General features: G+C 47.7%; 1 protein-coding gene across 2 annotated transcripts in view; it reads left to right on the forward strand.

Moving 5' to 3' along the window:
• The window catches only part of MCOLN3 (mucolipin TRP cation channel 3), a 939415-nt gene that overhangs the window by 113436 nt on the left and 803516 nt on the right, over positions 1–22463 (forward strand). The window contains exon 1 of one of the 2 annotated variants that reach the window (XM_069641700.1): positions 18698–18823. The exons of the other annotated variant lie outside the window; for it this stretch is intronic. The gene's annotated coding sequence lies outside the window, so the exon portion shown is untranslated. Of the gene's footprint in view, positions 1–18697; positions 18824–22463 lie in introns of those variants that run through there. 2 annotated transcript variants of the gene reach the window in all.

Genomic DNA, 22463 nt, shown 5'->3' on the forward strand with positions numbered 1-22463 from the left:
TTAGTGACTTTCATAGTGACATATTTTAGGCAAGGGTTTAATTGCCCCACCTAATGCTAAGAAGCATATCACTTTATTTCACTGGCCAGATGAGTATGGATCATATACCTAGATGATTCGTTTAGACCCTATCACATTCACCCATAGGTATTTAAGTTTTGCCACATAGGATTAGTGATACACAGGCAGTGGTCGAAGTGTAGGAAAAGAAGTAGTGGAACTATGTTCCCTGCTGGTCTGCACCTACTCCCCACAAACCCCATCACCACGCCCCCTCCCACACACAATACAAACCCCCAAACACATGTGCCTACTGTTTAAGAGAACGTTACGTATAGTGCACTGAAAGTGCAAGTTTCAACTTCTTCCTACTCTTATTTTAAAACAAAACCATTCCGATACGGTTTCCTTTTAAAATAAAAGTATAGGAACAGTAAACCTTAATTTAAAAAAGTAGATGAGCACCGCTCCTGACCGCTCCCGCTCACTTTGACCACTGTACACAGGTTAACATCATCAATGACGAATATTTACTATAAAGGTGTGATTTTGTTATGGAACGCTTTGAGATTGTGATGAGAGATGTCTCCTGATGTCCGTTGTACTCCCTGTTTTAGGTAATTGATATTAAAGCAGTTATCCTTTTGCCAACTACCTGAGTTGTTTCGATTATTGATATTTGAATACAATTTTGCATCCCCCATCTATCTCAAGGGTATTGCTACTCATCTTAAAGGGTTGGAAGGTCCAGTTCACTCTGATGACATGTACATTCTAATTTTGAATTTCACATTACTATTATAAATATATGCGCCTTGATACACCATTTGCTGTATAGGCGCATTATAAATACCCAATACATTATTGATTAATATGTTCATGCTGTCATATGTTACATTTTGGTGGCTATTGTGTGCATCCCAATCTTTGTTGAGCCTTACGTTTTTCATTTTTTTACACTTAGAGAGAAGTCCTCCCCATTGGAGCATTCAGCGTTGGCTTGTGTGGGTGACCTGAATCTCTCACCAACCTCCTTCTGAGTGCCATTGCTTCAAAGTTGTCCAAAAAAAATGTCTTGCCAACTTTTGCAATTTATTTTCTGTTAATACATATTTCATTGTAAAGAATAAAATAATCAGCGTAAAACTTGGTTGTTTCTCTACTACTTTGATTTTTTGTGTTAACATTGATCAAATCAGTGTAACTTCTCCCACAACAAATGGCCTATAACTATACAGAATGTGGGCCAATAAAGCAAATGGGGGCTCTATGCTTGTTGACAGGAGTAACAGAGTGGGATGGAACATCACATAGTGTTCAGTAGGAACTATTTAGCTGTGCCTTGAAACTTCAGCCTGGAGAACTCCTTGGTAGTGCTAAAGAAGATATAATTCGTAAGCTATACAGTATATATATTTTGAATCCATTATATGACACTCAACAGACTGGGGTGTATGTCTAGGCAAACAGCCTGACACTATTGTGCCCCTATTGCTATGTTATTTGGCATTTATATAGCGCTCTATATCATTGGTATGACCTCAAAGTGCTGGTAGGTTGAATGCCCTCGGGAACCACAGTCCAGGTCAGTGTAAGTCAGTGTTGCAGGGTGCATGGGTGCACCAGCTATGTGTGGAGCTGATGTAATTGCCTGATGGTAGCTGCATCCTAACATTAGGTGTGGTATTGATGATATCAGTTGAATGTGTGTAGTCTGGTGGGTGTCCACCCAGACTGCGTTCTGGCTGCATTTGCCCTGTATGACGCTTATGTGTGCAGCTAGGGCAGTTTGTCATGGGATATAGCTGCGTTTTATCAGAGTGATGTGGTGTTTTTAGGGTAGTGGTTGTATGTGAGAAGCTAGGCCAAAATGATTGAGGGGTATAGGTGCACTCTAATTGTGTAATGATGTAGAGTAGAGAGTAAGCATACTGATATGATATGATGTTTCATGCACACGGCGCCTAAGCGCAATGCGCTTCGAAGTTGTTCGATTGCAAGAGAGGGAATGAGGGAGAAAGCAAAGGCACTCCCACAGAGCATGAACAGCACAAATGTGAAGACTAGCTACTGCACTTGGTCTAGAGACACCTCGACAGTGCAGATGCTAGGGCACAGACAGGAGGGCATGTCTGGGAACTGTAAATGAGGACCGGAGGGGTTGGGTACACAGCGGCATCGCAGGTGACCAAGGGTAGTGGCAAACGGCAACAGCATGCAAGGGGCCAGAGGGTACAGAGAGACATCACAGGACCAGAGGGCCTCAGGGTATACATCGACATCAAGGGCGACCAGAGGGGGCTGGGGCCCAAAGCGACAACATGGGACATGAAAGGGGCATGGGGTAGACAGCGATATCTTGGGGGACCAGGCAAGAAGCTGGGGGCATCACGCTGGACCAGGGGTTGTTGGAGGAGCAGTGACGAGATGGGAACCAGGGGTCTGGGCACACAGTGAAACGTTGGGACCTAAGGGGTTGTGGGTACACAGTGACGAGGGAAAGAAGGGCGGGGGTACACAGGGACAACTGGCAGATAGTAGGTCAAGAAACTCATATCAGTTAAGACTAGTGATCTGACCAATCAGGGAAGTGGGCGGCTGTGAGACGGGCGGGGATCAGGAAGAGGAAGCGGTTGGGGAAGGCAGGGAGAGGGATTCACTGAGGCACGGAGAACAGATTAATACAATGAAATGGAAAAAGCAGGCTTGGAGGAGCTTTTAGATGCTTTCCACTCACCTCGCTTTCACGAAGAGATTATTACCCAAAGCAAAGACATTGGGTAATAATTGTACTTTCGCTGTGTTGCAACTAACCACCGATCCACGACTATTCGCAGATAAGTCTGCCACTCCGTCCATGTTACCAAAATTGAACAAGGTTTATAATTTACTTATGTTTCCAATCTGTTCAGATCCCTTATGGTGTACTAGATGTTGTGGGGTTGTTTGATGGTTTAGAACAATAAGGTTACTCACCGTAGTGACCACTTTACTCATAGTCCATAGTCCCCTTTCCTCCATACTTATGGGACATTCCTGCGTCCTGTGTGACGGGACCGGAGCACTTTGTAAAAAGCATCACATTTTTCAAAAATGTGTCATTCCTCTCTTTTTACGCGGGGTAACGCATGCGGCCGTAACCCTGCCCTCTTTAGCTCTGCCCAGCGCATCGCCCATCAGTCCTTTTCTATCGGCTTTAAGCAATAACAGAGGAACCTTATTATAGAGGACGGCGGGCGGGCATATGGAGGAAAGGGGACTATGGACTAGGAGAAAGGTGGTCACTACTAGGTGGTTATACTCCTACGTCCCTTCCCCTTTCCTCCATACCTATGGGAGATTCCCAAGCACTCCTCACAGGAATTATGGGTGGATGGAAAACTCCTTACTGAAAAAGGTTTTTAAGCACAGCCTGGCCAAACTGAGCATCAGACCTGGAGCTCTGAGCAAAACAGTAGTGTTTACAAAAGGCCGATGGAGAGGACCAGGTAGCCGCTTTCGCGATGGTCTCCCAGGGGACATACTTTTGAAAGGCAACAGCAGCTGCCTTGCCTCGTACCAGATGTGCATGAACCCCTTTTGGAGGTTGAAGACCTTGAACCGCGTAAGCCTCTGCAATACAGGCAGCAATCCATCTGGAGATGGTCGCTTTCGAGGCCGGCTTATCTTGTGGATTACCGAATGTCACCAAAAGCTGAGAAGAGTTCCTAAACTCAGATGTTCTGTCCAGATAGAACTTAAGAGCTCTTCTAACATCCAGGCAATGCAAAACCCTCTCAGTCTCTGAGGCTCGGTTTGGAAAGAAGACAGGCAAGGAGATTTACTGATTCAGATGAAAATCAGAGACCACTTTTGGAAGGAAAGAAGGATTCGTCCTCAGGACAACCTTATCCTTATGAAAAACCAGAAAGGGATGCTCCACCGACAAGGCCTGGAGCTCACTCACATGTCAAAGCGACCAAGAAGGACACTTTGCACGAAAGGTGCTTAAGGTCTACAGTAGCCATTGGCTCAAAGGGCTTATGGCACAAGGCTGTAAGGTCAACGTTCAGATCCCACGTCGGATGCAGTTTGCGAACAGGAGGGTAAAGACGCATGAGACCCGCAAAGTGCCTTTTAACCACTGGGTTTGCCAGGGAAAAAGAGCACTGATTCGTGGATAGGTATGCAGTAACAGCCGAAAGATAAGTCCTGCATGTCAAGACATGGATGCCCGACTCTGCTAGATGAGAGACAAAGGACAGCACTGTGTCGATCGTAGCCCCCCTGGGGTCCAGCTCTCTGGCTAAGCACCAGTGGCAGAACCAAAGCCATTTGCTCCTGTATTGAGATCTCGTCGAGGGCTTCCTGGCCGCCTGAATAATATGCATGTTATCAGCGGACAAGTTGAGGTGTTCTAAAGATCTGAACTCAGGCATAATGCCGCCAAGCTGAACGATTGTGGGGAGGGGTGCCACAGCTGCCGATCTCTCTGGTGAAGCAGGTCTGGAACCAACGGAAGCCTGATCCGCGCACAAACCGACCGATGCTGAAGCTCTGAAAACCAAAACCTGGCCGGCCACCACGGTGCTATGAGCAGAAGACAACAGTTCACTGTGCTCCTCAGCTTGCACAGTGTCCGATGAATCAGAGGCAGAGGCGGGAAAGCATAGGCTCTCAAGTTGAGCCAGGGAATTTCGAGGGCATCCCCCAGAGAGGAGGCTCCCAGCCCGTTCCTGGAGGCATACAGGGGAAGTTTCCTGTTTGACGCCGTTGCGAAGAGGTCCACTTCTGGAGTGCCCCAACACTGGAAGATTTGCAAGAGGACCTCCAAGTTCAGTTCCCACTCGTAGCTGACCATTGTACGTCGGCTGAGGGCATAGCAGTAACATTCAGCTGACCCGGGATGTGCACTGCCACCAGCTAGATGCCATGCTGAACCGCCCATTCCCATATCTGAATGTCAAGATCCACAAGAGGAGGGGACTTGGCACCCCCTTGCTTGTAGATATAAAACATGGACACCACTTTGTCCGTGCCGATCCGGACTACTTTGTTGACAATGACAGGCTGGAACACTTTGAGTGCCAGGAAGATCGCCAGGAATGCCAAGTGATTTATATGAAGGAGTTAGTCCTGCGGTGACCAGAGATCGGAAACCTGAAGAAGGTCCAATGTCGCACCCCACCCCAGAAGGGAAGAGTCCGTTGTGATTGTCACTTGCGGGCCGGGGTCCTGAAAGGCAGCGCCCACCATCAAATTGCTCAGAGACAACCACCACACAAGGTCCGCTCTCATGAAAGATGGAACAGGAATCATTTTGGAGTCTCGGTCCACTGCTTGGCGCCAAGAACTCCGAAGAGCCATCTGTGTTCGCCTCATTTTGAGACGAGCAAGAGGAAGAGCCAGCACACACGAGGCCATGAGGCTCAGAAGCCTCTGCAACCACCAGGCCGACATGCTCTCTGACTGTGCAAACACCTGACACATGGCCAACAGATCTGCCATTCTGTCCCCGGTCAGATACACTCTGCAGTCCATCGTGTTCCACCGAAAACCCAGGAAAATCCGGTCCTGAGAGACCGTCATGGAGGATTTCCGCCAGTTCACCGACAGCCCAAGATGGAACAGGAGCTGCAAGAGAGACTGAAGGTTGCTCAAGGCTGATTGATGACAAGGACTGCGCAGCAGCCAATCGTCCAAATACAGATACACATGGATACCCTGAAGTCGAAGATAAGCTGCGATAACCAACATCATCTTCGTAAAGACACGAGGTGCTGAGCTGAGGCCAAACGGAAGCACTCGGAACTGGAAATGCTCCTCCCCACGGAAACACGTAGGTATTTCCAATGCAGACTCCAAATCAGAATATGCATATAAGCATCCTGAAGATCCACCACACTGAGCCAATCGCCCTTCTGTAAAGAGGACTTTATCTGACAGTGCGTGATCATCTTGAATTTCTCTTGGGGTAGAGAGAGATTGAACTGGGAAAGGTCTAGGATGGTGCGCAGGCCAGCCTGGTTGGGTTTGGGCACTGTAAACAGCCGGAAGTAGAAGCCCTCCCCTCGCTCCCCTAGGGGAACGGATTCCACCGCCCTGAGATCCAGCAACTTCTGTATCTCGGCTCTGAGGAACCCTGACTGCTGGATGAGGAGGGATTGAAGGGTGGGGTAGGGGGAAGGGGCAAGCGGAAGCACTCCTAAGCGACTGACAAGACCCACCGGTCCTCGGTGATGGCCTGCCACGCTTCCCAGTGAGACGCAATGCGCCCTCCCACCAGGGTCTCGTGCGATCGCAGAGAAACTTCATTTAGTTGGTTTATCGGTGGCGGCGCCACCTGAACCTGAAGAGGAGGCTGAGGAACGGGAGAAAAACATGCCCTGTTGTTGCCGTCGGCAGGAATATCCTGACGGAGTATCAACCCTACGGGACTTCCGATCCAGAAATCCCCCAAAACCAGAGGAAGACCGAGGCTGCGAAGACGTTCTCTGTGCCCTGAAAGGCGGTTTCACCAAGACAGACAAGGACTTGGTGATCTAGGTTCTGTCCTTAGTCTTAGTCAGTTCAGCATCTGTCTTTGAGTGAAAAAGCTCCTTGCCATCAAAAGGTAGGTCCAGAACTTTATCCTGCACCTCTTTAGAGAACTTGGTAGCGTGCAGCCAAGCCTGACGAGAGGTGTCCATGCCAAGCATAAGGCCCTGGGCCGAGGTGTTGACATGATGCGCTGCGGCCTCCAGCATATCCTGCGCCAGGACCCTGTCATCTGACAATCCCGCTTTAAAATCCTCTAGTTTATTAGCAGGAATTAATTCCTCAAACTCTGACAGACCTTTCCACATTTTCATATTCGCCCCGCTAATACCAGTTCCGCGTTAGCTTGACGTAACTGCAGGGCTGAATTAGCAAAAATCTTCCTCCCCAAAGAGTCAAGAAGTTTATCCTCTTTGGCCAGAACCTGCGTTGCCGCTGTAGAAGACGATGAAGTGGGTCTGGATTGTAATGTAGCAGCAGCCACCACCGTGGAGGAAGGGGGCGGACAAAACGCTAAGGCCACTTCTTCCGAAGAATGGAGCCTGTAACGATCTTTTTGTTAACAAACAGTCCAGAGTGTGGTCTCTCCCAGACTTTACGGACCTCGGCTAAAGCGTCCTTTTGCAAGGACAAGCCGGTGCGCTCCAAAAGGAGACCAGGTGAACGCCCCTGAAAGCACCCCTTCCTGTGGAACGGGTGCCTTGGGTACTGGAACATCCAAAAGACACATCATGTTCAGCACCAGTTGTGAAAAGCTCTAACAGAGCGGGGCTGGTCCTCGCTGTCCTGATCCCCCTGTGTGTCGTCCGACACATCCGTATCAAGCTGCGCAACATCTGGCACTACTGGAGATTTGTCCACTGGAGACAATGGAGGCAAGGGAGGGAGGGCCGGCCCGGGCCCAGCCGGTAGAGGCGGCGCTGGCGGAATCACCGGTGCCACAACCGGCACCGACGGCGCAGGAGGGCATATCTCCCTAAACAAGAGTCGAAAATACTCCTTCATGGGGTCGGAGCGCATAAGCTATTGAAATTTGCTGAAAAAAGCATCCTCCGCCGACGATTTTGGGGCGATTGGAGGAGGCCTCTCATGCGCATAGTAACTCCATGGACGTAGGAGAGAGGGTTGCCAAGAGGGCCCTTCTCTGCTGTTATCAACATAGATCAAGGGTGCAGATGCCACAGGGAGCGAGACGTTGTGCGGTATGGGCATACGAGCGTTCCAGTCAAAAACTGGACAAAAGGGATGCGGACAAAGAAAACGATCTTCACCTGAAATGCCTCTCCCCACACCCAGAGCCGATGGCGTAGATGTAAGGGAGGTATCCATAATGGCTGCTGTAGTCTTGGTGGGAGTAGCCACCATTTTGTCAGCACCTGGGAACTGCGACACGTGTGAAAGTGAGACAGGGGACTCCACAGATGGGTCAGAGGTCTTCATCTTAGCCTTGACACAATGAACCTCGGCCGAGTCGGTACTGCGTGGCCTAGAATGTTTTTGAGACATGCTATCAGCCAGAATAGCCTTCAATGGAAGGACCTTAGCAATGCCGGTAACGGAGGAATTACGGTCAGAGACCTCACTCCCTGCGCACTCAACAAAACTGCCGTCACTGCCTAAGCAGGAACGATGAGGAGTACACCTCACTGACAAGACCTTAACAGGCCTTTCAGAACTGTCGTCCACCTTAGCCTCCAAATGAGGGACCTCGGACACAAGCCCAGAAAACCTCAACAGAGGCCTCAGGGCGTGCCCGAGTGTCTTTACAGGAAGCTCCAGTCAAGGAGACCTCGAAGCAAGCTCCGGTACCCGCTGCCTCAGTAGAACTGGGCCCACAAACAGCCCCCACAGGAGGGGCCTCGTATTGTAATCCGGTGTAAATAGGCCCCTTACGGAGGCCCTCAGAGAAAACTCTGGTACACTTTTTAGGCCTGGAAGGCACCTCAGGGCAAGCCCCGGTAACAGAGTTTTTGATGCTCCTCCCGGACCGGGAAGACCCCGGGAAGGAGTGCCCCGGTCGGGGTGCCCTAAAAAGTAATGAACTCACCGGGCGTTTCTTCTTCTCATCGATGAAAGTTTGAAAGTGCGTAGGGGGAGTGCGCTGAAACACTTCCTCCCACTGCTCTAAACGACGTTGAAGCGCCCGGACCGAAAGGGAATCGCAGTAAAAACACAAGTCCCACCAGTGGTCCAGACCCAAACACTCTAAACAAAGAGGATGGGGATCTGCTCTAGCGAAGACTCGCTCACAGGAAGAACAAACAGGAAAGTCTAACTGAAACGGCATAGACGGACTGCCACACGACCGCTAAGCCGGAGCAGGAGAGGAGGAAACTGGAAGGAAAAAATCTTCAAGTGCCTCCAGTCCTGATCGAGCAGAGAAAAGGACTGATGGGTGATGCGCTGGGCGGAGCTAAGGAGGGCGGGGTTATGGCCACGTACGGTGCCCCGCGTAAAAAGAGAGGAAGGGCACATTTTTTAAAATGTGATGCTTTTTACAAACTGCTCCTGTCCCGTCCCACAGGACGGCGGAATGTCCCATAATTATGGAGGAAAGGGGACAGGACGTAGGAGCAACAGATATTCATCCCTGCACCACTCGTGCACCGGAAGTTGATTTGTCACAGTGTGCCCCATATCCCAACAGAACGGCTCTCATAATTGGCTCATAGTTACCAAAGAGCTATAAACCTAATCGGAGGGTTTGGCTAGCCAACTATGATTCTATGAAGGCCACTTGCCTCCGGAACTAATACAGTTGTTTCCTGCTCGGAGCAGTTAATGATAGTCAGGTAAAGGAGGAGTTCTTCAGTCAGAAAGGGTTTCGAGTACAGAGGCAGTCGGGCACATACGATGTGGCCTTGAGGGATGCAAGGATGGCAGTGAGTGTCTCCAATTGTCCAGATAGCTGCGGTTTTGCGAGATGGGATGTGTAGTGTGCAGTCAGTTGAAGCGTTGGTTTCATCATGAGTGTAATTGTTTCAGTGAGGGGAGGCGGGACAGGACCTCTCGTCAATGGTGTGATAATTGCACGAGAGGGAAGCCGCACTTTTCACCTGGTGTGTGATACTTAGCAAGACTTTATGCGCCAGGTTCCCATATAGTCCCCATGCGGTGTTTGAGCACAAATCCAGAGAACCCACAACCAGCCCTCTGCAAGAATGTTTTATATGTTACCCGTACCCTGCTTCAGGTTCTCCCAGGGTTTTAAGTGGGAAAAGAAAGTAAGGGGGTCGGGGGCTCATTTGGGGGTGTGTCTTGCATGATGGCCATGGTCTAATACCTGATGGGGGTTGCCTAACTACGAACATCTAAAAATGGTGTGGCCTGCCAACTAAGTGCATATCACAGCACAGTGTGCTTGCTACATTCCTTAAAGTATTAGAAATCAATGCTCAATATCATTACTTATTGGACCCTCAAAAAAGGGTAGTTGTTTTATTAGCAGGTTCATTAGTATCCCATTGCGTAGTTTGGGCAAGAGTAACCCTTCAAAGGCACTACTCATCTCCTCTGTCGGGCCCTGAAAGGGAGGCTCAGGCAATTCAGGCACTTTAGTCTGCCTGCAGCACCTAAGCAGCTAGTTTTGTTTGCAAAGAGCCTCTCCCTCCATCCAATGCCTTATGAGTGGGAAAGCAGCCGGGGCCAGCCCTGAGCCTTGAAGGGACATGCGTAGAGGATAGCAACAGGGGGATAGCAGGAGCTTTGAAGGGGTAAGCGTAGAGGAGAGCAACAGGGGGACAGCAGGAGCATCAAGGGGCAGGCGTAGAGGAGAGCTGCAGGGGGATAGCAGGAGCACCCATGGAGCCTCATAAGGACAAGCGTAGAGGAGAGCAACAGGGGGATAGCAGGAGCACCTGTGAGCCTCATTAGGACAAGCGTAGAGGAAAGCAACAGGGGGATAGCAGGAGCCTTGAAGGGACAAGCGTAGAGGAGAGCAACAGGGAGATCGCAGGAGCCTTGAAGGGGCACGCGTAGAGGAGAGCAACAGGGGGAGAGCAGGAGCCTTGAAGGGGCAAGCATAGTGGAGAGCAACAGGGGGAGAGCAGGAGCACCCGTGGAGCCTCATAAGGATCCCAACAAGTGCAAACCCGACAAGTGCAACAGGTGAGGCCCCTCTATGAAAGCGAACACACAGAGGAAGATACCGTAGGACATAGCAAGGGAGGGAGGAGTCTCCGGGCCACAGAGCAGTCAGCTATACCCAGAGGACTACCTCACAACCCCCACCACACCAACCATCCAGGAGAAGATTGAGGCCAGGAAGGGCCAAGGCACCGCACTGTGGAGGCCCTGGCGAGATCTGATCAAGGGCCCACAAGAGTGACGCCAAACACCCCGGTCCCCCAGAGCAGGATAAAGGAGCTAAGGTGGAGCTTCCAGGGGGGGGGGGCAGGCACGCCTAACCAGACAAACAGTGGCAACCACAGGAGATGAAGCCTCTAATATCAAGAGGGGCAAAGCTGACACCCCAGGCAGGAGGGTCGCTGGGAGACATTGCCCCTTAAAAGCAGGGGAAGTAAAGGACTAGGGGCCCCGCAGACCTGGTCCAGGAGAGAGAGACAACCCGCCAGGTATAGCCCCATGGACGTCCATGAGGAGAGAAGTAGCTGCAGAACATAGGTCCCACAAAAGGAGGCCCAATGGAGAAGGAGGGGTCCCACCAGCACCTCATCACCACAAGACCAGGCCTCAAAGACATTACATAAAGGGGTTTCTCCACCCTCCATGAGGCATGAAAGGACTCAATACCCGCGAATCCACAGCGGATTCACCGTCAGATTTTGCTATTACTACCTAAATTATGCAACATAGGGTTAAAAATGCTGAGGCACAGCTCCAACTGCCCGGGAAAGATGGCACCAAGCCACCATAGGGTTAAGTTGGCGCAATTCCTCGCAGGCGGCTTAGCACAGCAGCAGAAAATGCCATTTTACGTGCCGTCAGAATTTGCTTAGGCTGCCGTCAGAATTTGCTTAGGCTGTCTAAATGATGCTAAATAGGGATAAAGATGATGAGGCACAGCTCCAGTTGCCCGGGAAAGATGGCACCAAGCCACCATGGGGTTAAGTTGCCACAATTCCTCACAGGCAGCTTTGCACAGCAGCAGAAAATGCCATTTTACATGCAGTCAGATTTTGCTTAGGCTGCCGTCAGAATTTGCTTAGGCTGCCTATATGATGCAACATAGGGTTAAAAATGATGAGGCACAGCTTCAGTTGCCTGGGAAGGGCGACGCCAAGCCACCATAGGTTTAGATTGGCACAATTCCTCACAGGCGTCTTTGCAGGGCATCAAAAAATGCCTTTTTACTTGCCGTCAGATTTTGATTACCCTGCCATCAGATTTTCAATTGCAACATAAATGACGCAACATGGGGTTCAAAATTGCCACCATAGGGCTAATGCTGCACTGCCCTGTACAACACAGGGTTTAAATTGATAACATGGGGTTAGTAAAAAAAGGTGGGTACAAATTGCTAACATAGGGTTAATGCTGACTGCCCCGTACAACGTAGGGTTGGCTACAAAAAACACTGTCAAAAACATTTTCTGATGGGTTAATGCTGCACTGCCCTGCACAACATAGGGTTAAAATAAATAACATGGGGTTAATACAAATACAAATAATGTATTTGGGGAAACATTAGTAACATAGTAACATAGGTTTAATGTAGCGCTGCCCCGTAGAACATAAAGCACTTCTGACGGGTAAGCAAACATTGGTAACATAGGGTTAATGTAGCGCTGCCCCATAGAACAGAAAGCATTTTCTGACAGGTAAGCAACCATTGGTAACATAGGGTTAATGTAATTTCTGACAGGTAAGCAACCATTGGTAACATAGGGTTAATATAGCGTGCCCCGTAGAAGAGAAAGCATTTTCTGACAGGTAAGCAACCATTGGTAACATAGGGTTAATGAAGCTCTGTCCCCTAAGCAAAATCCAACCCAAAGCATTTTATGATGGGTAAGCAAGATCCAACGTAACATGTACTGTCGAATGTTGCTTTGTGATTGGATTTCACGCATGCACAGTAGCACCCTAAGCATTTTTCGACAATGAGTATTTTTCAACGTTACACCGGCTCCACGAGCCAGAGAAGTAGGGGAGTGCCTGGCCCGCAAGCCGCAGGGAAGCCTTCATGTTGACACCCGCCAAGGCCCCAAGACAATCCCGGGCCAGGTTGGAGCGGAAAGGAAGGTGTGACGTGGCACATCCTGGAGGAGGCGGTGTGGGCGCCACCCACACAAGCGCCCTCTCCCCAACATCGGAACAAGGTTTGCGCGGCTAGCCACTGCCCCCATTAGTGATCCCGGGGCAACGGCAGTGGAAGAGCAGAAGCAGGAGGACAAAGGGTCAAGCCGGCAGACCTCAAAGTCAATCCGGTCTGCGCGGCAGTTTAACACCATAAAGCGCCCCGGGGTCAGAGCTATGAAACAATAAGCACCGCTGCTCCTGCAGATCCCAGGGTAAGGACCGGTGGTGAAACAGAAAAGGTTCCATGTCAGATCCTAAAAAGGAAAAGACATTGCAAAGCTGCCCGTGCTCAGTGGAAACACAACGGGGAGCAGCTTTTGTGCTCCGGAGCTACTGGGGAAAGGAATGAGTTTAATCGCGCTCTGTGATCAGAGCAGAAGTGAAGGGAAAACCAGCCTGTGATGAAGTGGTTCAGGACCATAGAAGTGTTCTCGCGGCTGAGCGTCAGGCTCCTATTCAGCAGCAGCGTGTGAAACAGTAACCAGTGAAGCCAAGAGTTTGGCGACTGTTACCCATATTGCGTTTTCCCAATGATCAATGAAACATTGTGTAAGTGTTGGCAATAAAAGGGCTGTGTTTTTTTATTGTACATTGCGTAATATTACACAAACATAATAGTCATAATAATAATAACCAAACCATACATAATGTACACTTTTGGACACGAGGTCCAGGGTTGTGACCCCTGGCCCATGCCGCCTTCTTCTTCCCACAACGACGTGGGCCCCGTTCGTGGTCCTGTATTTCTTTTCTTCTCGCCTTTTCTTGTTTGTTTTTTCACTTTTGTTTGTTTATTCACTTTTTATGCGCACCAAACCCATAGGTAAGAGGGTGCAGCAATAATAAAATGCAAGGGTTACAAAGTTACAAATATATACAGGTTACAATAAAGTACACTGAATCACAAAAAAGTAGAATAAATTACACATAGTATTACTGGCAGTGACACATTGTTCAAATGGGAATATTGATAGAGTGGGAATATGCTGGGGCCTAGGTTTGAAGAGAGTCAAAGGCGGAAACAGCCTAGAGGATAAAAGGCTAGGGTTCAATAGAGATGAAATGTTTGATGGCATTCTTTCTAAAGTGTGTAGGGTTGGTCTAGTCTCAGATTTTGTGGCAGTAGGTTCCAGAATTTAGCAGCCTGCACTGGGAAGCTATTGCCACCAATCGTAGTAAGCCTGTATCTAGGTTCTTCTTTTTCTTTTCTTGGATGAGTGGGTTCTTGGGGAAAAGAAAAAGTCCTCTGCGTACGCAGATGACTCGTGGTGCTCCTTACAGAGCACCAAAGTTGTGATTCTTGCTGCCCAGGCAGCTCCTTATATCCCGGCAAAAATACCCCTAGGCACTGCATGTGTGCCTAGGTGGCAGCTCCTAGGTGTCAGCTGATAAAAACAGATTGTTCTTCAGTGGAGGAAGTGCTCTGACTGTCACGATTCCTGAGATCCACAAACGTCTGGTGAGGAGGATGCAAGCGGAAAAGGAAAGGAAGAACTGAACCAGCGCCTCCACGGCAAGGGGACCCAGAACATGACCAAGACAGTAACGCCGAAGAGGGTTTCAGTTTGGTACAAGTGCTTGTGCACCCTTCTGTGCCACTAGAGCAAAGTAATACTCCTGTCTGGGGGAGCGTGACCAAGAAGAGGGGGTGAGTATTATGCTAACACCCCATCATGTGGCGCAGCCTAGATGCCCTGCTACCTGCGTCTCGCTGCCTGCCCCAACATCAAGGGACTGAGCCGGTGGGACCCCTGGTGCTCCCAGGTGTGACTTTTCCAGCCTTTGAACTGTACCGTCAATGGTCCTGGATCTGTGGTAGTGACTATCCTGAACGGACACTGATGCAAGGTAAACTGGTCTCCTGCAGTCCTTCGAGTGCTCAAAGAAAACGTAGTAAGCATGTGTTTAGATGCTGTGAGCCTGCATGTAGATTATGTGCTTAAAGTGGTCACAGTTAAATGGATGCAAAGATGTGCTCCCGTAGTTTGTAGGTTTGCTCTAAATGGTCCCAGCTGCTAGTAATGGTGTCATTCCGTGGTTGAAGTTCCACTTACCCCAGGATAATAAATGGTCTAGTGAAATGTGGTAGAACTGCCAACATTCCACTGGCGGTTCGCCAACCACGACTATCACCTGCTGATTATGTTTAGAGTTTGTTGATTTGTGTTTTATATCTGCAATTACCTGAGTCCCTATGTATGTATGTATGTATCAGTGGCCTATCCTACTAGTTGTCTACCCTACAATTCCCAAGTGGTATACTTATTGTATGTATGTATCAGTGGCATATCCTACTAGTTGTCTACCCTACAATTCCCAAGTGGTATACGTATTGTCGTTCTGTAACAGGGGGAATCATGTATTTTTCTGCAACATTTGCTTTGTTCGTTATGAAAAAGGAGCAGTGTTATGTGGGACCCTTCCATGTGTATTGTCCTTTTAGGATGGGCCATGAGCCCCTGCAGAACCGCTGCAGACTCCACTATGGAACTCCTGTTGTCTCTGTCTCTCACTTTGGGCCTGCAAGCACCCACCATCCAGGATGCTGCCGGCATCCGAGGTGCTCCGGCACCCAGGCTGTGTCCCCACAGCCCCACAGGGTCCTATCCTGCAACACCAGTAAGACCGGGTGATCCCAGCACACCAATATGGTGCTGGGCCCCCCAGCACCTCTGAGGCCGGCCGTGTGACCTCTACAGAACCCATAATAGGCCTGATTTGCAAAAATGTTTTCAATGGGACCTTCCCATGTTAAAACATTTTTGTAAATCAGGCCCAGTGACACGTGTTGGTATTATACATCTACACATGTTTTGGACAGGTAGAGCTGGTAGAGGGGAGTCTGGAGAGGTTCTGGATGACAGGGCACATCTTGTGGTGGAGTTGGAGATACAGCAGAGGTCGCTATTTGTGTTGTAGAGATCAACATATAAACAAGAGCTTGAGTGAAGGAAACAAACCGCAGATCCTACGAAACATTGCGGATGTTGAAACAAGGCTAGCAGCCCTGTTCTCATGGACATTCTAGAAGCCTTTCACCAGTGCTTTGGATACAAGATAAATTGGGCAAAATCAGAGGTTTTACCGTTGGTCCCGTTGTGTGATAGACAATTTATTACACAGTTGGGCTTTAAATGGTGCGCTGAAAAACTGTTGTACTTGGGGGTATGGATTTTGCCAAAAGTTACTGATTTTGTGAGAGAAAATATGAATATGATGTGCACTGCTTTTAAATCGGACTTGGAAAGGTGGTGCTTGTTGCACCTTTCCCTTTGGGGGAAGGTGAATGCTTTAAAAATGGTGTCAACTCCTCGAGTGAACTACGTACGAAGTATGATCCCATTAGATATTGAGAAACATTTTTGGCGAGAGTTGGATAGACTTACACAGGACTTGTGGGACCATAAGCCACCTCGTTTGAAAATTAGCAAATGCAATTGCCTTTGTCTAAGGCCCTAATTTCAGAGCATACCATCTGGCTTTTATGTCACGAACTGTGTTTAACTTTCTCGAATCAGAACATGATGATTGGATGTGAGCAGAGTCTAGCCATTTAGGCCCATTATCGCCTAGGGCTCTGTTGACAAGTAAGCCACATCGATCAAAGGTGGAAGACCCACTGACTAGGAGTTTGCGGAGTTCATGGGTTGCCTTGAGTGATTGTTTGGGTTTCACTGCGTTGAAAGATCCGAGTGCTTCAATCTGGCTGAATCCAAGTATTTTGCATGATGGAAAGATTTTGTTTTGGCATGAATGGTACCTGGCTGGGGTGCGTTGGATTGGAGATCTATTCAATGGTTTGAATTGGATGTCGGCTAGAGAGCTTCGGCTGAGGTTTGAAATTCCTACTTTTTGTTTGGCAGATTATAGAAAGATCAGGAGAGCGGTGGGAGATGTGGATATGGAAAGGAGGATCAATATAGACATGCTTGGTTGGGAGTCTGGGGTGAGTGGATGTGGCCTAGTGAGCTATGTTTATAGACTGATTGTGTCGAACTATAAGGCTAATGATGCTTTGAGATTGGATTGGAATCAGAGAATTGGTGAAGATTTTGAGGCAGATGATTGGATGCGTATTTGTGAGAATGTGAAATTGTGCTCTCTGAGTCTGGCTGACAGGTCGCGTCAAATTAAGATATTGAATAGAACGTACTGAACACCTGAGAGAATGATGAAAAGGGGAATGACTGATAGCTCTGAATGTTGGGCATGTTTACACGAGGTGGGCACTTTTGAGCATATGTTATGTGAGTGCTCAAGGGTGCGAGGTTTGTGGTTTGAATGTGACCAGATCTGTGAAAAGATTCTTGGAGAGAAGGTTCATATGGCTTTTAAGACCATTGTACTGGGTTGTGGGGATCTGTTGGATGACCTGACTACTTCTCAGAAGAAGTGGATTTTTCGTGGGGCAATGGTGGGGAAGAAACTAATTTTGAGACATTGGAAATCATCTACCCCAGTTACCATTGAGGAATGGATTGCAGAGATGCATTCTCTAGTGGATATGGAGAGGGTGCTGTATCAGAGAGCAAAGAAAAATACATTATTTAATAAGATTTGGGGCAAATTTCTTTTATTGTATTAGACCTGTTTATTGATTGTATTGTGACTCCTGGGGGAGGGGGGTGTTTCTGATGTATATAGTTTTGTTGGTTTTGCTGTGATTGTGGCAAGATGTTACATTACTGTACATATGTTTCTATAATGTGAAATTTTTGAAAAATAAATATTTTAAAAAAAGAAAAAGGTAAGCAGCCCTGGAGGGGTTGACCATGCTGGAGAGGGGATTGGCAAGCTATTCATGAACAGATATGGATGTATGCAGCTTCATAGTTAGACCAGTCTATGTTTTAGGCTTGTTTGCTTTCCAGTGACCCATTGCCCTATCAACACTTCCTCCCTCCTTACTTCCCTTGCTCATCCCGCTATCTCTGCTATTACCTTCCTCCAGGGTCAAGTCCTAAAAATTAAAGTGCGGGGACTCATGTCGCCGGAAATTAGCATATCAAGGTGAAATATGCACATTTAATTAAATTGGCTTTGCATAACCACCCAGATTGCACAGGACGAATGGCATTTGCCTTTCATAAAATCAACAACCAGACAAAACCAAGAGACCATATTTTTTTCTAATAGTGTTTTTCAAAGCGTTAAAAGGTGTGCATGTTTTAAACTCCAAGAACCAATACATATGTTTCCCCTGGAACTTGCAGTACTGAAATGAGGCATTTCACCTTTAGTTGTTTGTTATTTTTCATCAGGTTATAAAGTGTAGTGAGGAAGTATCAGGCCTACAAACCTGACGACTGAAATTCGATCTTCGAGTTCGGCTTTAATTCATAAATTCAAAGCAGACATTCAATGGTTCTCATTTTAGGGGGGGGGGCGCTGAGTCCACCCTCTGAAAAAAGTGGGTGGACTGCGTCCACCTGCACGTACCCTCGACTTTAGGGCCTGCCTTCCTCCCTGTATATATTTCCTTCACTCCCAGGCTCTCTGTGGTGGCCTTATAATCATGCGACAGAGATCCCGCGCGATCGATTCCCCCACACTCTCCCTCATCTTCCACAGGAGGCTAAGTAGAAACAATTCAATCCTGTCCTTTTTTCCCCTGAGTTTAAAGTATAGGATATTGCATGTTATTCTCTTTGATTATGCTTTGTTGAATACATACTAAAGTGTGCTTTAAGAGAAAACGCCAGGCATGGTGCCGTTCCTGCGTTGCAACCAGGAGCATCTGGGACTCGTGCTAAGTCTTCTAGCCTGCATTTCTCCCCCACACGGGGCGGGGTGGCCGGGGCTGGGCTGCTTCTGCGGCTGCCCGCTCCCAGTCTCGCAGGTGACGTTGCTATTACAGTGAAATTCCACTGCCATGTGCCGGGCTCAGACAGGGAGGGCGGGACGGGAAAGCCGCTTGCTGATGCTCGGTCATATGACTCCGGCCACAGACTGCTGCCGCGCAGAGCACTGCAGGGACCCTCGCTGCACTCACGAGGTGGTTCTTCGCGCTGCAGAGGATCAGTGTGCACCCCGCATTTGGAGCAAGGTTGGTCATCAAAATATTCCATAAACCACGGCCCGCTGGCCATTTATCCTCACGACCATACTTTACAACTGAACTCTAAGCCGTAATCGTGAAAATGCGTCCACTTATTCCTAAAATAATAATAATGTACTTTCTAATGCCATTATAATGCATTGCGAGCTTTAGCAGATCGAATTGTTTCGGTTCTATTTATTGAATATTTTTCTCAATTACTAAAAAAAAAATAAGTCACATAAAAGTGTACGCCCTGAAGTAAACGTGCTTCTGACACTGTGCCTTTTTGGCTTTTAGTGCCAGTGTTTGTGGTCACGGTCCCCCGATTCAAAATGCATTCTTACAGATTGAGTTACTATTACTTGCTCCGTTTTCACTGTGTGTGTGTCTTTTTGACTAATCGGGCATCTACTTTTTTCTTTACTTTCGACTTTTGACTCTGCACCATCTGATGACGATGTCTTTTGGGCTTCAAAAGCTAATGCGTTGTTCCATCACTGCATAATATATCCAGTTTGTCCAATGCATGGCATTAAAACCTGCACGTTGTGCGAACATTTAGCATTTTGGCGAACGCAGAAACCATCCAAGCCATAGAATCTTAGACTGCGACTTCTACAGTCAGTGAACATGAATTATTTGATGCTCCGCGTGTTAAACAAATATTGGGAAAGCCAGTAGTTCTAGTCGTTTTTTTTTTTACCATACGTGTTCTGTATTGGTTCGAGAAAAGTGTGCGAGTGGCGGAACCTGCCTAAATAGTGCGGTATTATGCACTGGCGCCCAAGCCTTATTTTATGTACTGGCGCGGCATGCACTGCACGATATTGTCCCGATGCGTAGCCCAGCAGTTAAATGCTTGACTCTGACCTGGGGAAGAAAGCACTTCAAGAGACAGTGGGTAATAGATATTATTATTGCACTTAGAAGCGAGAGGAATCCGGAATGAATCGTACTTAAAAGACAATTGTCTTTTATTATCGTTGCATGCGCGCGACCAATGATCACTTGGCAGACCTTGTCATAAAAAAACACTTCTTGATTTTACCACCTGTGTCAGGTACAGCTAAACTGAAATCTGTTTCACTGGTCATTCATAAAGCCGTAATGACTCTGGATGAACTCTTTATGGCTTCATCTTAACTATTGTAGCCGGAATGACTCTCGAAGAACTATATCTGGCTTCCAGAGGCATAGACAGGCTTGTCTAAGCAAAGGGGGCCTGAGGCTAATGTAGTTGGGCCCACCGCAGTGACATTAGCATCTGTAAATGCCCACACAGCACTCCTGAGTGAGCATTGACAGATTTTGGGTGGGCCCTGCCCACTCAGGCCTACCCTGTCTTCGCCTCTGCTGGTTTCCTCTTAACTATTGCAGCCGGAATGACTCTGGATGAACTCTATCTGACTTCATCTTAACTATTGCAGCCGAAATGACTCTGGATGAACTCTATCTGGCTTCATTTTAACTATCGCAGCCGGAATGACTCTGGATGAACTCTGTCTGGCTTCATTTTAACTATCGCAGCCGGAATGACTCTGGATGTACTCTGTCTGGCTTCATCTTAACTATCGCACCCGGAATGACTCTGGATGAACTCTATCTGGCTTCATCTTAACTATCGCAGCCGGAATGACTCTGGATGAACTCTGTCTGGCTTCATCTTAACTATCGCACCCGGAATTACTCTGGATGTACTCTGTCTGGCTTCATCTTAACTATCGCAGCCGGAATGACTCTGGATGTACTCTGTCTGGCTTCATCTTGACTATCGCACTCTGAAGGAGGAGAAATGATCTCTGGCGACACTCCATCTACACCTAGGCTTGTGAAAACGTGTCAAGTTATCTCAGGTTAAATGCATGGACGTCATTTGGGGTTCACCGGTGGTTACAACTGCGACCCCTGTGGTCTCCCTTGTTACCCCTAAAAAAAGAAAAATGTTTTTAAGGTATAAGCTCCTGGGCTGTGGCCAGCACCATGTGGCTATTTGTTTCTGGAGTGGATTGCTTTCTTGGTCAGGCGTGTTAAAAAAAAGAAGGGGTTCCACAAGTGTAACACTTTGAGCAGTGACCCTAAATAAGAAAGAATAGGAATAACAAATAATTTGTCTTTCTGGAATTCTGTACGATAATTGCTAGATTTATTAAAGGTTTATTTCAGATACACTTCATGGGGTGAGTCACTGATTTAGTCTGTTCTTAAACACCTCAACTCAGCCTTTCTTCCTGCTGAGGTTGATAAATGAGTACCAACACAGGTTGGGTGATATTGTATGTATATTTGTTCTATATAAAGCGCTTAAGTGTAAGTGCTATATAATAACACATCATTATCATTTGGCCTTGGACGGCTGCTTGCTTTCACAGTAATATGGGGCCTATAAGCGCTGATATTAACGATACATATGGTGATCAATTCTTGTATGAAATGTATGTCACATTATGGTGATATAGTAACCATATTTTGTGTGCTGTACTAGGGAACAATGCTATGTGATGTTGCTTTCTAGTTTGTCATGGGTTGAAAGGTCGTGTTTCATCGCTTCCCATGAAGGGGTCAAATGCAAGGTCAAGAGTCATGTGATGTCACGTCCACTACCCCAGGCATTTTGGTGAAATGACGTCCCTGGTTAAATGCCAAGATGTCACAGTTGATAAAGGTCCAGGCCGTTTCCACAGGATTTAATTTTAACATTAGTTGACTCCTTGGGATTTGCCCCTTCATGCCACTAGACAAGGGTGCAGTTACAGTAGGCCTTGGTGAGCAGTCACTTGGTCTCCTGTAATGCGCTCCTGTGGGATGCTTCACGACCCCAGACTGTTCATCTCTCAGACTCTGGTAGACCAGAGAAGATAAAAGCTGTTCAGTCTTGGGATTCAGGCTTTGAAATCAATGACCACATTCTGTTCATGAAAGCACACATTGTTCTGGTGGCAGCCCCTGTTGAAGCAGCTGCTTGTCAGGTAATTGTTAAGCAGCATAGGTTCCGGCAGAGCTAAGGTCAGCGAGTAGAGATGATTGATTTCACACGGCCATAAATACATATTCCAACTGACAGAAATTAATTAAAAACAATGCAGAGGACCTTACTTTCCCTGTTTTACCCACTTGCCTATCAACCTGGCCCGTCCACAACCCCTTGAAACATGTCTTGCACCTTGCACAGTTTGCCCACTAAGTCCCACGCCAGAGTCACGGTTCCGCTTTTTTTTTGGCACACTTATACCACTGCTTGAACCACTGTTGCAGCTTGTCATTATCGCTCTTGTACATATGCTGATGAGTGATTAGTTTCCTGTTTGGTTCAACTTGTGGGTCTTGTGGAAATACACATTTCCTGTTGAATTGTTTAGCTTTTATCTTAAACACAAGGGGCCCGATTCATAATTTATAGCGCGGTGCAAAGTCACTTTGCACTCCCAACAAACACCCTGATTCACAGAGCGGTGCAAATTATATTTTTGTAGTGAGTGCAAAGTCACTTTGCACCTACTTTGCAGTCACTTTGTACTGCAAAAATACACTTTGCACCGCTCTATGAATCACGCAAAAAATTCCAAAAATAAGGCCGAAGGTCTCCAAATCAGACTTGCGCTTCTCTGGCTCCACACCCACCTTCCCCTTCTTCCCTATCCTTTTAATG

The sequence above is a fragment of the Ambystoma mexicanum genome, chromosome 1q (genome assembly GCF_040938575.1).
Source record: "Ambystoma mexicanum isolate Mex_15411 chromosome 1q, UKY_AmexF1_1, whole genome shotgun sequence".
NCBI classification, from domain to species: domain Eukaryota; kingdom Metazoa; phylum Chordata; class Amphibia; order Caudata; family Ambystomatidae; genus Ambystoma; species Ambystoma mexicanum.